This window comes from Arctopsyche grandis, chromosome 7 (assembly GCF_051622035.1).
Source record: "Arctopsyche grandis isolate Sample6627 chromosome 7, ASM5162203v2, whole genome shotgun sequence".
NCBI classification, from domain to species: Eukaryota; Metazoa; Arthropoda; class Insecta; order Trichoptera; family Hydropsychidae; genus Arctopsyche; species Arctopsyche grandis.
The window spans coordinates 13684746-13698801 of record NC_135361.1 but is presented as its reverse complement, the minus strand read 5'-3'; the positions used below and the strand labels follow the sequence as shown (position 1 = coordinate 13698801).

Sequence of the window (14056 nt, the reverse complement as noted above, 5' to 3'; positions counted from 1 at the left end):
AATTCTTGACATTATTCATCCAATATATTATTTCGAGAGACTTTATAACTATGTATGTATGTAAGGTTTGTGCGGAACATCGAAAACAAATCAAAGTTTCTATGACGACGATCGATATCGTTAAATGATTTTTTTCGATTAAAATAAATTTAATAAAAAAAAAATATATGTTTATATTACATTAGCCATGTTTAAGCGGTTTATATTAAAAATACCGAGCGAAGCCGGGTAAAAATCACTAGTTAAAAATAAAACTAAGACTTTTGCAGTATGTCATGTTCGAACCGAAATGACAGCATCTAAAATGCAAAGAATGAAGTCATTTTAAAGTTGCACGGAAATTGTCGCGCATGATTACGAATCTTATAAACCAACGAAATCGGTAAAAACCTCACGAGACTGAAACAGTCACGCGTCAAAGTGCATTAACTTCAAACATACACTACATATAATAATAGCAACCACGTAAGAATACATCACAATACCTGGATGTATAAATCCTGTAGCAAGTTTAGCCCTGGAAAAAATCGAAAGTTACACACGTACGTAGTGGAGAGATATTAGTTTCGCTTTCATTGATTGGATAGTTGTGTGTGTGTGTTTATAAATGAAGGTTGGGGACGACGCGGTGCGCGAGTCGCGAATGATGTCAACGTCGAAAGGGGCGGGTATCGTCGGGGTCAAGGGTCGCCGAAAATTCGCACGTCGGGTCGTGAAGGTCGCTTCGAAGGAGAGGGAGAGGGAGAGGGTGAAGATGAGGGTAGGGGCGGCTGCGTATCGATTGCAGCCCACGCGGCCAGCGGACCACGCACGCCCGCCCGGGGCGCGCGCTCCCGCAACCCCTCCTCCCCCGATCCAGCCCCCAGCCCACCCCCTCAAGGACAAGGTTAAAGGTCGGTGGCCGCCAGGGCGTGCGCCTGCCTCTCTGTCAACAACAATCGCACACAAATCAAACCACGCACACAGCTCCCTCAAACGCCTTATCTATCATGTTTGCACGTTCCCGAATGCTTCCCTACCGTTTCCGAGTGCAAATGTCACATACATACATTATTCTGCCGAACGAACATCAAATTATTTACCCGTAATTGTTAGTTCCATTAAGACAGAACTATGTACATCCAAATGTCATATATTTTAAGTACGTAAAATAATTCGATCCACTGCGTGTATCAAATGGTATAAATACAATAATTAACTTATTGTGAGGCAGCTATTTTAAATCAATTATGATTGTGTATTGCTTACATGTCTACACTGTAATAGTAATCACCTTGAAATTGATAGTAGTAAAATGAAATAATAGAAAAAAGAGATTCAATGATTGGTATGTAGTGAGGTCTTCAATGATGAATGACAATGAAAGAATACAGAAATGAAACGCTAAAAAAGTATTCAACCTTAATATAAGCGAATATAGCAGTATGTGGGGTAAGAGTGATGACCTTAGACAAAAACAATATGTATGTAAAACTACGGGGAAATTAATCTATAAGGAACGTCACATCATCGAAAGTTGCAAATAAATTTCAGTCAATATATTGGCGATAAAAACGATCCGACCAGATGAAGCAACAGTGGTGACCTTGAACGGAAAAAAAATTGGAAAAGTTTTAACAGCGTCGACTGCGATAAAACTGGTGCAGTTTCACGGTACGAAAATCGAAAAGATTAATAAACTCGAAGCAGTCAGTCGGTTACAGGAAGATTTTCGTAAGTGACCTTGATTAGGGCAACAGCTGGGTCAGACTCGACACTAACAAAATGTACAAAAAATTATTTGGATATCGCATATATTTTTCCCAGATGACATGGTTTTCAAACTTCAACATGTTCCACTGTTTCAAACATACTACAGTATTTTTTACAGTACATATTTTCCACAATAATACGAGCGATATCAAACAAAAATTAGCATTAACTTTACCATTGTGTGAAATTAAGGCCAAATAGTAATTTAAATTCTCTAATGATGCAAACTATGTATGTACCTAGTACATATTAAAATGTATGTATTATATATATTTTTTTTAATCCGAGGAGTGGTCACTAAATTCAATATGTTTCATTATAATAGTAAAATTGACTTATAAGCAATATAAAAAAGACAAAAATATAATTAGATTTAAGCTTCCGACATAAGAAACTTAACCTTTTGCGGTGTCGCGAGAAGCTGATTGTGGGCGTACATTTGTATACACCAATTAAGGATTGAATTTGCACTACTGTCGTTTCAAAAATAATGCATGCCGATAAGAATTTCAGATATGTATGTTGTAAAGAACGATTATAGATAATAAAAACTGAGCGTCGAATGTAAACATACGCATATTTTTGGCATGCCGAAGTTGCACCGGGAACGCAAAGCGGATCATTCGCCTTGTTGATTCAATCGAATTAGCATGAATTAAAAACAAACTTTATTAATTTGCATAATTGAAAAAAAAAAAGTACTTAGGTTCAATCACGTTTTACAACACGCCGATAAAAAGTGACATAAGAAATACGAAATGATGTTCTCGGGAATTACGCACACATGCCTTTCGGATGACAACCGATGCAGAAAAGCGTCACTATTTGACACCGCTGTATTTATGATATCCGCTAATTGCAAAAACGCCGCGACAATTTAATATCTGAGTCACTTTTTCATCAAATGCATCCCGAACTGTTTATTGAGTGTACATAACCGTCTATTTACACAATTTTTCTGCGGTATTTATAAATAATCAATCCGACCGCTATCGAGACCGTTTTTAGGCTCATATTGAAGTTTTTGTTTTTGAAGCTAATAAATATCAGAGATATAAATTGAAATCTACTTAAATATGAGATAATTTATCCGATACACGAAATATTGAAAAGCGTTTTTTAACATTGCCTACATCAAAATCAGGGAATCACAGTGGTGTCAGATCAAAATTTACCGACTCTGGCTCCAACTTGAATGATTTTAGTAAGAAAGATTTTTCTTGCCAACGTATAAAATTATTAGTAATGAAAATAATAGCGATATTGAAAATACAAAAAAAAGTCACTAAAAATTTACATGTTACCGAACTTATTGAATTATTGGTAATGAAATATGTAGGTATTAATAAAAAGTAAGTACATTCTTAATGTATGTGTATGAATTTAATAAAAAATAAAATTTAATAAAAAAAGTATATAAACACATCAAAATACGAGCAATTAAACGATTTTATTTATAATTTAATTATGATTTTTATAATGAAATTATCAAATTTCAATTAATTAGTGGATTTACGTAAATATAATTGGAAACTTTAGTTTTAAACACTTACTGTAATAAAATAAATAATAAAAAAGTGAAACTAATATAAACCTTGTAAAAAGGAGTCGGGGTCGGTTCATTTTTATTATTCCAACTCGCAACTTCGACTTCACAGCCCTGATCAAAATGAACGTTAATAATATATGTATCAAACAATTTTTAAATTTAGATACTAATTTGACTTCCGTACGTATATTGTATCATAGGGTATATATGTACCGTTTATTACTCAATGAGGAATAATAAAAATAGCAAAAAGTGGGACAAATTAGACAAATATATTTAATATTGAACGATTAATCCCAGATAGGTATATTGATTTATAGTCCGATTTTGTATAAAGCCTTACAATTTACGGCCTATCGATAGCTCAAGACATGTTGGCTCTACATATTTATTACCATTTTTAATCCTCACCGCGATTTCGGCAATTCTATAAAAACAAAAAAGCAACATCGAATCGAATTTACTAAACGTAACGATTCTATTTAATTTCGATAAGGACAAAATTAAACTCGGGTTGGAGAAATTAGATAACGGCACTATCAGCTTCGACAACTTTTCATCGAGTTCACGGCGACGACAATTACAAACAAAACGAACCGAAAGATTCCGCTCTTATACTCGCAAACTTCAGACCGAAAACTTTCACATCCGACGATCGAGTTAACACCCAAAAACCGCAAAAGGTTAACACTGACAAGTCGGTGTCGCACGGGGGCGCACACACCTGTCGCGATGCCCACACGAGCCGGCAGGCCAGCAACTATACATAACACAAAAATACTATAGCAAAATACACATACACAGAGTAACTAGTAAGTAATGAGCGCGTGCAACTTACTGAGCGATGTTGGTGCCGGTGTCGGCGCCTCTCTCGGCCCGTCGGACAACTTCCACATGAAAATCGTCACGAGGCGAACCGATATCACCACCACTAGAGATCTCTCACACACCACTAGCGAACATTAATTTTCACTGCACCGTATATAAACAATCACTGCACCCGGACGAAGAGAGTGAGTGAGTGTAGTGTGTGTGTGTGCGTATGTTTACACCACGGCACTGAAACAGAAAGGAGTGTAGCGTGAGTTACAACGACGGGCGACGACTGAAGAGTCGCCGATTCGAAATCGATGTGGAGTGTGGAGTGTGGAGTGCGGAGCGGTCGCGGATTTTGACAGGCGAGAGTTGGCAGACCTGAGCCTGGGCCTGACACCGACACCGACACAGAGAGCGAGAGCGAGAGCGCGCCGTCAGGGTCGCGGGGCCCAGCAGGGGGCGCGCCGCTCTGCTCGGTGCCTGCGCCCTCCCACTTCCCTTGCCTTGCCTCCCCTCCCCTCAGGCGGGTACGCACGTGCGAGGTAGCACTCGGTGTTGGTGGTGAAGAGTCGAGGTGGGTGTGCGAGCCGGAGCCGGAGCCCCCGACCCGCGCCTACGCCGTTTGACGTACCGTTTCGAGTGCGTCACTGCGTCAAATGCGCGCTGTGTGTGGACCACTGTGTGGTGGGGTGGGGTGCGTCCAACTGACGGATGACACTTTCGAGTGGTCGGGTAGTCGGGTAGTTGGATAGATGCGATAGTTGAGTAGTCGGGTAGTCGGGTAGTCGGGTAGTCGAGTGTAGTCGACAGTCGGCAGCAGCAGGCGGCTGCCGCTGCGCCGATAGGCGGCGCCACTATCCACTAGCCACTAGCCACTCGACACCGACACTCGCGATCTCCGACAGCTGCGCGCAACCGCCCGACGCACAAACACAGCGGTAGTGTCGTATACGGTGTTCGGCCATCAGTGTTCGGTGTTCGGCGTTCGGCGCGCGCACAAGCTCGCTCCGACACTTGCGCAACGTTGTGTGCTAGTGTGCCCGTGTGCGGTGTCGGTGTGGCTCACCTGCGTGTGTGCTTCGCCGGCTACGCGGCTGTCAGGACCGTCGCGGCGTGTTGACACGTCCGCTTCGCGTCAACGTTTTGATCGACTCCGTGCTCCGCGCCGGTTTGTTTTGGCAGATGGTCGAAATACTTTATAGATTTTATCTTCGGTTTTAAGGCCTGACCGCACTATGCGACAGTGTGCGCTGCGACGCTGCACGGCCAAATGTTGTTCGTATGAAATTGTACGAGATAGAACCAGGGTTGCCAAACGTCATTATTTGAGCGGGACTATCCAGAGGACAAATTCCGAGTCCCGCATTGCCTCTGAAAATCAAGACTTTACAAAATTTGTACATATATGTGCAATGATATGAGGCTTGTTAAAAATGTACGTAAATAGAAATGGTTTGACTTCAAAAGTAACAAATTTCAATTCATATAAGTCTTGTTCTTATACCAAACATGAAAATCGAATTTTCTTCAATTGAAGAATGACAGCATCGCTTGGGTGTTTGTTTAAGTTAATAAATAAAAAAAAATTAAATAAATAAAAGAAAAAAGGAAATTAAATAAATAAATTCTCAGCCAAGCGGAAAGATAGGCATCGATTAGTATATATAGAAGTATTTTTCTTTAGTTATTATTAGAGGTAGGATAGTCAGTGCTATCCATTGTTCCATTGTTGTAAATCCTTTGTAAAAAATGTTCGGCAAACCTTTAACAATGCATTTACAACCTTTGAACAATACGCGGCACCTTCTGGGTCCGGTGACTAGTTACATCTTCGTATACGTTTTAGCAGTGACGTACATATGTATGTCGAATCGACTATTATAGTACGGCGAGCGTTATCTCAGACAGACACACAGATGGAATAGCGATATTATATATATATATGATTATTTGAAATGTTGACCTTTTATACGAAGATGTCTGTTTATTAAACAAATTTTTACTGAAGCAAACGAGTAAGTAAAAAACAATGTATGAGAAATGGATAATATTTTTTAAAGACCATTCCGCTTGTAATAATTTGTATAAATTTGTGGTCCACATCCTTCCAATTCTACATTCCGTTGCAATTTGCAAAATAATATATGGTCTAATGAGTAATGAGTACAACCTGGCGAATGGAGATAAACAGATTATTGTTAGAAACCGTAGAAGCTGAATTAATGCAATTGCTGAATTAATGCATATTTTGAATAAGTTATAAGTTAAAAGCTAGGAAAAAAAACTGATATGATTGCATAATTTTTTGTATTTAAAACAAAATGTAATTCCTGTAATTGTATCCAACATATTTTATTAAGTGTGATTCCTGGGATTATTAAGTGACCATTTTTTTATATGTTCTAAATATGATTACCGGGTTCTGTTTCTCGAGGATTTATTTTTGAGGAAGCGTGCTAAACTTGTTCGTTGACATCTCAACTGCAACGTAATTTTTCGTGGGGACCATCCTCTTGAAGATAGCGAAATTATTTGTCAATTTTTCACCACGTTAAGTTTCGCACAAATCGTAGTTACTCACTCAAAATCCGCGCAAGAACTTTATAGAATTCCTCAAAATGTTCGAAATACTACCCTTTTGAATAAAAAAAGTTTTTTAGGAAGTAGGGGACCTACTACCGAGAAATTCCGAGAATTCAAAATATTTAGAGGCGATGCGATTTCAATGCACGGTACGGTATATAAATATGTATGTATGTACTTATTTATAATATATAACATTTTAATATAATTAAAAATATTATTTTTTTAATTTTTTCATTAATCCTTAAAAAAATTTTTTTGAGCGTTCGAAACAGTGAATGTTCCGATCTGTGATTTTGGAAATCTGGCAACCCTGGATGGAATGCACTACCGAGTGGCGCGACCGCGCGCCAAAGTTGCCTTTTGTATCAATTTTGACGTGTCGCGTACATCGCAGCAGCGCAATGTCGCATAGTGCGTTCGGGGCTTTAGTCTGTCGATTCGCAAGGCTTGTCTCGCAACACTTCTACTGACGAAAATTATAAAACTTTCGCTTGTATCTTTAATTGAAATTATATACACGTATAAAATGTATTACGAACATCTATAATAATTGCAAGTTGGGTTTTGAGCTTTTTTCCAGGGCTATGGAATCGGCGCATTTCGAGCGGAGTCGAAGTCGTAAAAAATCAACCGACTCCCGACTCCTTTATATTTTTTATTTAATTAATAGCATTACGTTATTCGTCAACTAGTCTCCAATTTTATTGAATGCACTAATAAATATAAATTAAATTATTTAAAAATCATGAATTCACATTATAAATTAAATTATTTAAAAATCATGAATTCACATTATAAATTAAATTATTTAAAAATCATGAATTCACATTATAAATTAAATTATTTAAAAATCATGAATTCACATTATAAATTAAATTATTTAAAAATCATGAATTCACATTATAAATAAAATCATTGAATTACACGTATTTTGACGAGTTGTAATCAAAACCGATTGTTTCCTCCGTTTCATACATTTTATTTATTAAATTGATTTACTTGTGTATGAAATTCATACACATACACTTCATATAGGTATTGGAATACCAGTATACCGGTAAATCGCCAAAATTTCGCCTTCAGTAAGTTTAAAAATTTATCGGTATTTACCGTAAACTTTTTTATCGCGAATTAAGTACATATACAGACATATTATTTAGAGTCGAGATATAATGTAAAAACAATATATGAAGAATAAAAAGCTTGAAATATTAAAAATATATATATTTTTTAATTTAACTGTAAAGGTTTTTTTAATACCTTTACAGATAAATTTTAAAAAAATATTGTCACCGAAAAAAAGTGACCCAATTTTTATATAAAATTATATTATATATAAATAAACAAAAAAATAAATGAAAATACACCCATCATAACTGGAGTCTGTAAGGAAAGCCGTGCCGTAAGATTCAGTGTGTCTGCGCCCTCAGGCAATGGCGATTAAAACGCATGCTAAACTTTAAACTCTGGAAATTTCAATATTTTTGCACATCGAAAATCAAATATAAACAAAACGAATTACAGTAGAACGTCCATTATCCGGACATCAATTATCCGGATTTTTTAAGTGAAAAAAAAAATTGGCCGTGTAACGCATGGTGCATTTTCGTACGTGAAGGAATGCGACCACTTTGTAGTGGACTTGCACTCGCATCGACAAGCAGACTGGTAAAAGTGGTAAGTCAGTCGACATAAAAATTCAGTTGGTTCTGGACTTATTTTTTGAAAGAATCAGTTGCCATTTAAATATACAAGTATGTTTGAGCCAAATTCGTGAAATGCTTACGGTAAAATTTCTTCCACCAAATGTCTGTAATACGACCGATCGACCAGGGTGTAATATGAAGAAACATTCAAACGCTTGTATCGAAAACAAATGGTTTGACGACTAGTATGTAAGTACATATTCGCTAACGAAATAATGAAGATTCAATGATCAGTTTCCACAGAAACATTAATTTAATAAACTGTTGCTACATGGCATCAGAGAGTAGATTCTATAGATGTATCAACTTGTGATTTCCAATAACGCAGTAGGAAACGATATAGGAGATATCACGAAAGCAGCATCACACATTTCAATATGAAGAAAATATTACGAAAAAACGATCTGATAAGAGATAAAAATTACCACTGACACGAAAGCCATGTGAAACGTAAAGGAGGTATGTAAAAAGATGTCATCGAGTGGCGTGATTGCGATATGAACGATCCTGGATTCCAAATATTCCAAATGTTGAATGATGAAGAAATACTTCGGGAAATACATAATTGCCTCGAATGAGCAAGATCAAGAAGACGAAGAGGGGAGTCCCGAGGAGAGGGATATTGGTCCTACTCCTTTTGAAACATTTCAATGTTAAGATATCGCCATGAAATGGTTCGCATCAGGAAGAATGTAACCCAAAACAATTAATGTATACATATTAAAAGTATTTATGATTTGGCAGCTTCGAAAATGTCAGCTACCTTAAAGCAAAAATCAATAATTGAATTTTTCATTAATAAAAATATATTTTTTAAATTAAAGCTGACGTGCGAATACAAATATGTATATGTAAGTATGTGTATCAATAAAAAACAACTTGAGGGTCTCGAATATGAGCCCTAATTATAGCTCGATTGAAAAGAATCATATATGCATTTTTATGATTTGAAATATTTCTGAGATGCTGCTGATCAGATTTGAATATGTACTTGCCGCCTTCAAATCGATCGTTTCCTGAGTTTTTTTAACATGTCTGGTTGTAAAAATGATTACTCATAAATTAGCTTCCTAGCATCTATTAGAATATGAATTCATTTAGAGACAATTATAAATACAATTGGAATTTAAACAACCAATGCGACTCATTTGTGAATAACTAGCGTATTAATACAGAGTGGCGCATATTAAAAACGCTGGTGTAATTTTAATTAAACTTGTTTTAATTTTTTATTCTTTATGCATGCATACACGAAACTTATAAAAAGTACGCATTTTCCGCATAACAGATTTGTCAAATATAGAACTTCTCAATTTGAGCCAAACGTTAAAATAATAAAAAAAAATCGTTATTGAACAGTACAGACATATTATGAAATATGAACTAATAACTGACAGCATTTTCGATACAAATTGAGCGCAAATGTATGGAAACTTGCACAAGACAAAAGTTCTACTTCCGGTTGTCGGATTTTGTTCAAAATTTTTTTATTACTTAAAATCACTATCTTTATTCTACACAATAAATATCAAAAAGATTAAAATAATTTAAAAGGTCAAAATAAAACAATGAAAATATTATGAAATATCGTTTTAAAAAAATATTACTTCCGGTTTACGAATTCTGACAAAAACCTTATCAGTTCTAACTTAGTACATAAATAATACAAATATAAATTTTCAGCTTGATACGTTCAGGGGTGTGGAAAGAATCGTGGTCACAACATTTTTGACTTTTCTAAGAGGAAAAAATCTCAATTCCGGTTTAATAAATTTAGTGATATTTCATCACATCAATACAAGTATTATACTTGAATTTTTTCGTGAAGAACACACATGTTTAAGGGGTCGAAAAAATAGTGGAAGAAAAATCGAACAAGAGTAAACTGCAATTTCTAGTTGATGGATGCTTACTAAATTTTATACATAACTTTTTATTACGCTTAAGCTTCTAGATATGAAATCTCAGTTCAATAAACCAAAAGGTTTCTAAGAAAAACATAAAAAACCTCGTTTCTCTAGAGTAAAAGTACTATTTCCGGTTCAGATAAAAGTATTTAAAAAATATAAGGTTATAAAGATTATTTCTATTACTTGTAAAAAAATTTCAATCCGATTCAGTTAGCGGTTTGGGGGTTTTCAAATTCAGAGATTTCAAAACCCATAAGGGGAGGTACCATTTCCGGTGAATTAAAAATTTGAAAAAAATTAACGTCGTGTTGATAAAAATTTCAGTAACCGATACTAAGTTTCAGCTCGATACGACTAACAGTGTTCAAAAAATCCCCAAAATACAAAGACACACATTTTTTCTAGATCATGAAAACGTGATCAGTGATCCATCCATTCGAATGTTCGTTCAGTCAAATCCAAGTTCGAATCAGTCAAAATCTGGAGTTCGAATTTTTGCACGATCACAAAACTTCTCTATTGTTACTACGTACATAGATAAAGTAAAAATATATAAATAAATAAATCTAATTTAAATATGGAGTCGAGTCAGTATAAAGTTTAATCTTCAAGAATTCCGGCTCCGAATCTAATGCTGCAAAATTTATATTTTTTAATCATTTAACGACGATTTTTATACAAACTGTGTACAAACTTATATATAAAATACATTAATGCATAACAAAATAAGCCGTTTTAATATAATCGCACCACCCCCTCGTCGAACTTATTCCGAACGATTCCGATAAAGAAAAATTATTCGAAAATAAATTAAATACAGATGACGAACGAAAAAGATAAACTGCGACAACTGGAAAATTTAATTTCTTTGCCTTAAGAAATATGCCTAAATTTAACATGCGTCTGGGACCTTTTTTGAGATAAATTTATCATTTGAAATATATTTCAAAGTATTTTTTTTTAATTCGACTTCTCACCTTACTCTTATTATTAAAAACTAGTGTTCTGCCCGTTGATTTCAACGGGTGGTTTCGGAAAGAAATTCATACAAGAATTATATATTGTTATAATATTAATATTTAGTAAGGTAATTTATTAGGCACGCGGGCGCACATAATATTAATCGTAAAAAACGATCGAATAAAAACCCAAACTTTGTCACACGACCAAATCGTTTGCACAATAAGAAGAGGTATGTAGAAAGTTATAGGCGTTTAAGCAATTAAAATCTGACAAGACAAGCGGGTGGCAGACATGCAGATAAATACGGCAACTTACCATTAAAGTCTGACCGCACTATGCGTCTGCGACACGAACGGCAGCGTGCGGCCAAATATCGTTTGTATGAAATTGTATGAGATATAACGTACTACGCGTCACGCGACAGAGTTGCCTTTTGTATCAACTTTGCCGTTGTGTCGTGCTGCAGCAGTCAACGGCCGTATAGTGCGGTCAGACCTTTAGACGTCAAGATGGTCAAATTTGTAGCATTTTTAAATGTGTCTATTACGATTATTTTTCACCATCGAACTATCAGAAACGATTTAAATTTCCATCGTTGTAGGAAAAAATACTGAATCGTTAATAAAGTGAAGTATAGAAGAGGCTAATGATAAAAAATGCGCGCATTACGCGCTCACCAATCCAACCCGTTCGAAATGATTAAAGAAGTGTGTGTGTGTATGTATGTGTGTACAGACCCATGCCAGGATGTTCTTACCACTAGCGTAATTTGCGAAACTTGTGACAAATTTGACAAACATGTGGGAAACACGTATTTATTTTAACACTGGTAGATAGATTGAATAGCAACCCACATGTGGTGGTGAAAAAAACCGAAAATTTTGAAACTGGGGATGAAAGAAACAGAATCAGTTCACGGTCAGTTTTCGCCCTGTTAACACGCTGCGAAAATTAACAATTATTGACTTAAAAATAGACTTAAGATTTAATTATTTTTAAATATTTTAAATATAAGTTGTGAATTAATATTACTGTGTATAATTTATTGTGTTTTTACGTTCGCTTTAATATATTTTTTGATTTTTTAATCAAAAACTTTTCTTTTAAATGGCTCCAAAAAAACCATTTCAGAAGATGTGAAAGTGGCCATTGCAACGCTTATTAGTGAAAAGACATAGTTAAAGACAAATTGCAAAAAAAATCATGTTTCTCATCCTACGGTAGCCCATATTGCACAATTGGTGCAATATGAGTTTCTCCAACTGCTACATTATACGACAAATGTGGGAGAAAACGAAAAACCACACCGTGAACGGATCGAAAAATCATCACCATAGCTTTGGAGAACCGTAAGGTGCCCAATAAAGGCATTCAAGCTATTCTGAACCAAGAGGGTATCGATATTTCCACAAGGACGATGCACCGTAGATTTCGTGAAGTTAACGTCAAGAGCTGAACTCCCGTAAAAAAGCCAAAATTTACACCAACGATGAAAAAAAAAGCTCAGGAACATCAGCAATGGACTGTTGATGATTGGAAAAAGGTATTGTTTATATATTAATATTAAACTAAAAAATACTTGATAACCTCTTATGTACTAATTTTTCATTCATTTTAGGTTTGTTTCTCTGACGAAACAATTCTAAGGACAATGACAGATGTTGTCCAATACATCAGAAAACGACCTTCCGAGAAGCTGAGCGACGAATGCACCATTCAAACAACAAAATATAATGCATCTGTATGGTGTGGTCCGTCATTAGCGGAAAAGGGGCTGGACCCATACATTGGGGCAGGATCAATACAAAAAAAATTTGTTGAACGTATTTTTGCCTTATTTTGAATCAGAGGGGATGGATGCACATAATTAGATTTTTATGCAAGATGTCACACGGCCAAAACAATTAACAACTACCTGACCACAAAAAATATTCGAATTTTGTTATGGCCAGGTAATTCACCGGATTTAAATCCGATTGAAAATTGTTGGGGGTATTAAAAAGTATTTTTTATAACAGCCCTAATACTACGTTAGATAATTTAAAAGAAAAAAATAATAAATACATGGAAAAATAATTTAAAAATCAAAAAAAACAATACAGTCATGCATAGAGATCAATTCGGGCTGTTATAACAAATAGGGGGAGGGACAACTAAATATTAAGTTAATTACAGTTTTTTTTTGTAAATATTATTGATGAATATATTATGCGTGTATTATAAAAAGTTTTGTTTCATTTCCTGTTCTAAAATTTAACAAAATCGACAAAAAACGAGTTTTACGCTAGTGGTAAGAACTTCCTGTCATGGGTCTGTATGTGTCACCCGTGACTCGGCCCAACATCGCACATACCTGTCGTCAAATGACGTGCCACACTCCCCCCCCCCCCTACCCCGCGTCTCGAATACTTTGCTCTGATTGGGTGTGTCAATGCGTTTGCCACATACCCACACACACACAGTCACATATCCCCACACTTCACGTCCGTTTTAATATATATTATGATAATAATAAGAGTAAGGTAAAATTTTAGTATCTCTAGCTCTACAATACTTCCTAAAAAAAACTTACCCAATGCTCAATTTAAAAAATCAAATTAACCTTGAAGAATAAGAACTACATATATTAAAATTATAATATTTACAAGCCCGAGCCACAACAGAATAAACTACATATATAACCTCTTTATTGACAATATCCAAAGAAAAAGGACCAATAATGGGCTCAAAAATCCAATCAGCCATTGTCCTTGACCTAACGAGCAAAAACTCAT

The 14056-nt window shown here is 35.5% G+C and overlaps 1 protein-coding gene and 1 long non-coding RNA gene across 2 annotated transcripts in view; both read left to right on the top strand.

Moving 5' to 3' along the window:
* Positions 1-14056, top strand: part of LOC143914278 (organic cation transporter-like protein) — a 474519-nt gene that overhangs the window by 79542 nt on the left and 380921 nt on the right. The window lies entirely within an intron of this gene.
* On the top strand, positions 12414-13324 carry LOC143914287 (uncharacterized). The gene is made up of 2 exons (XR_013260806.1): positions 12414-12825; positions 12901-13324. It is a non-coding gene; the product is annotated as an uncharacterized LOC143914287 (long non-coding RNA).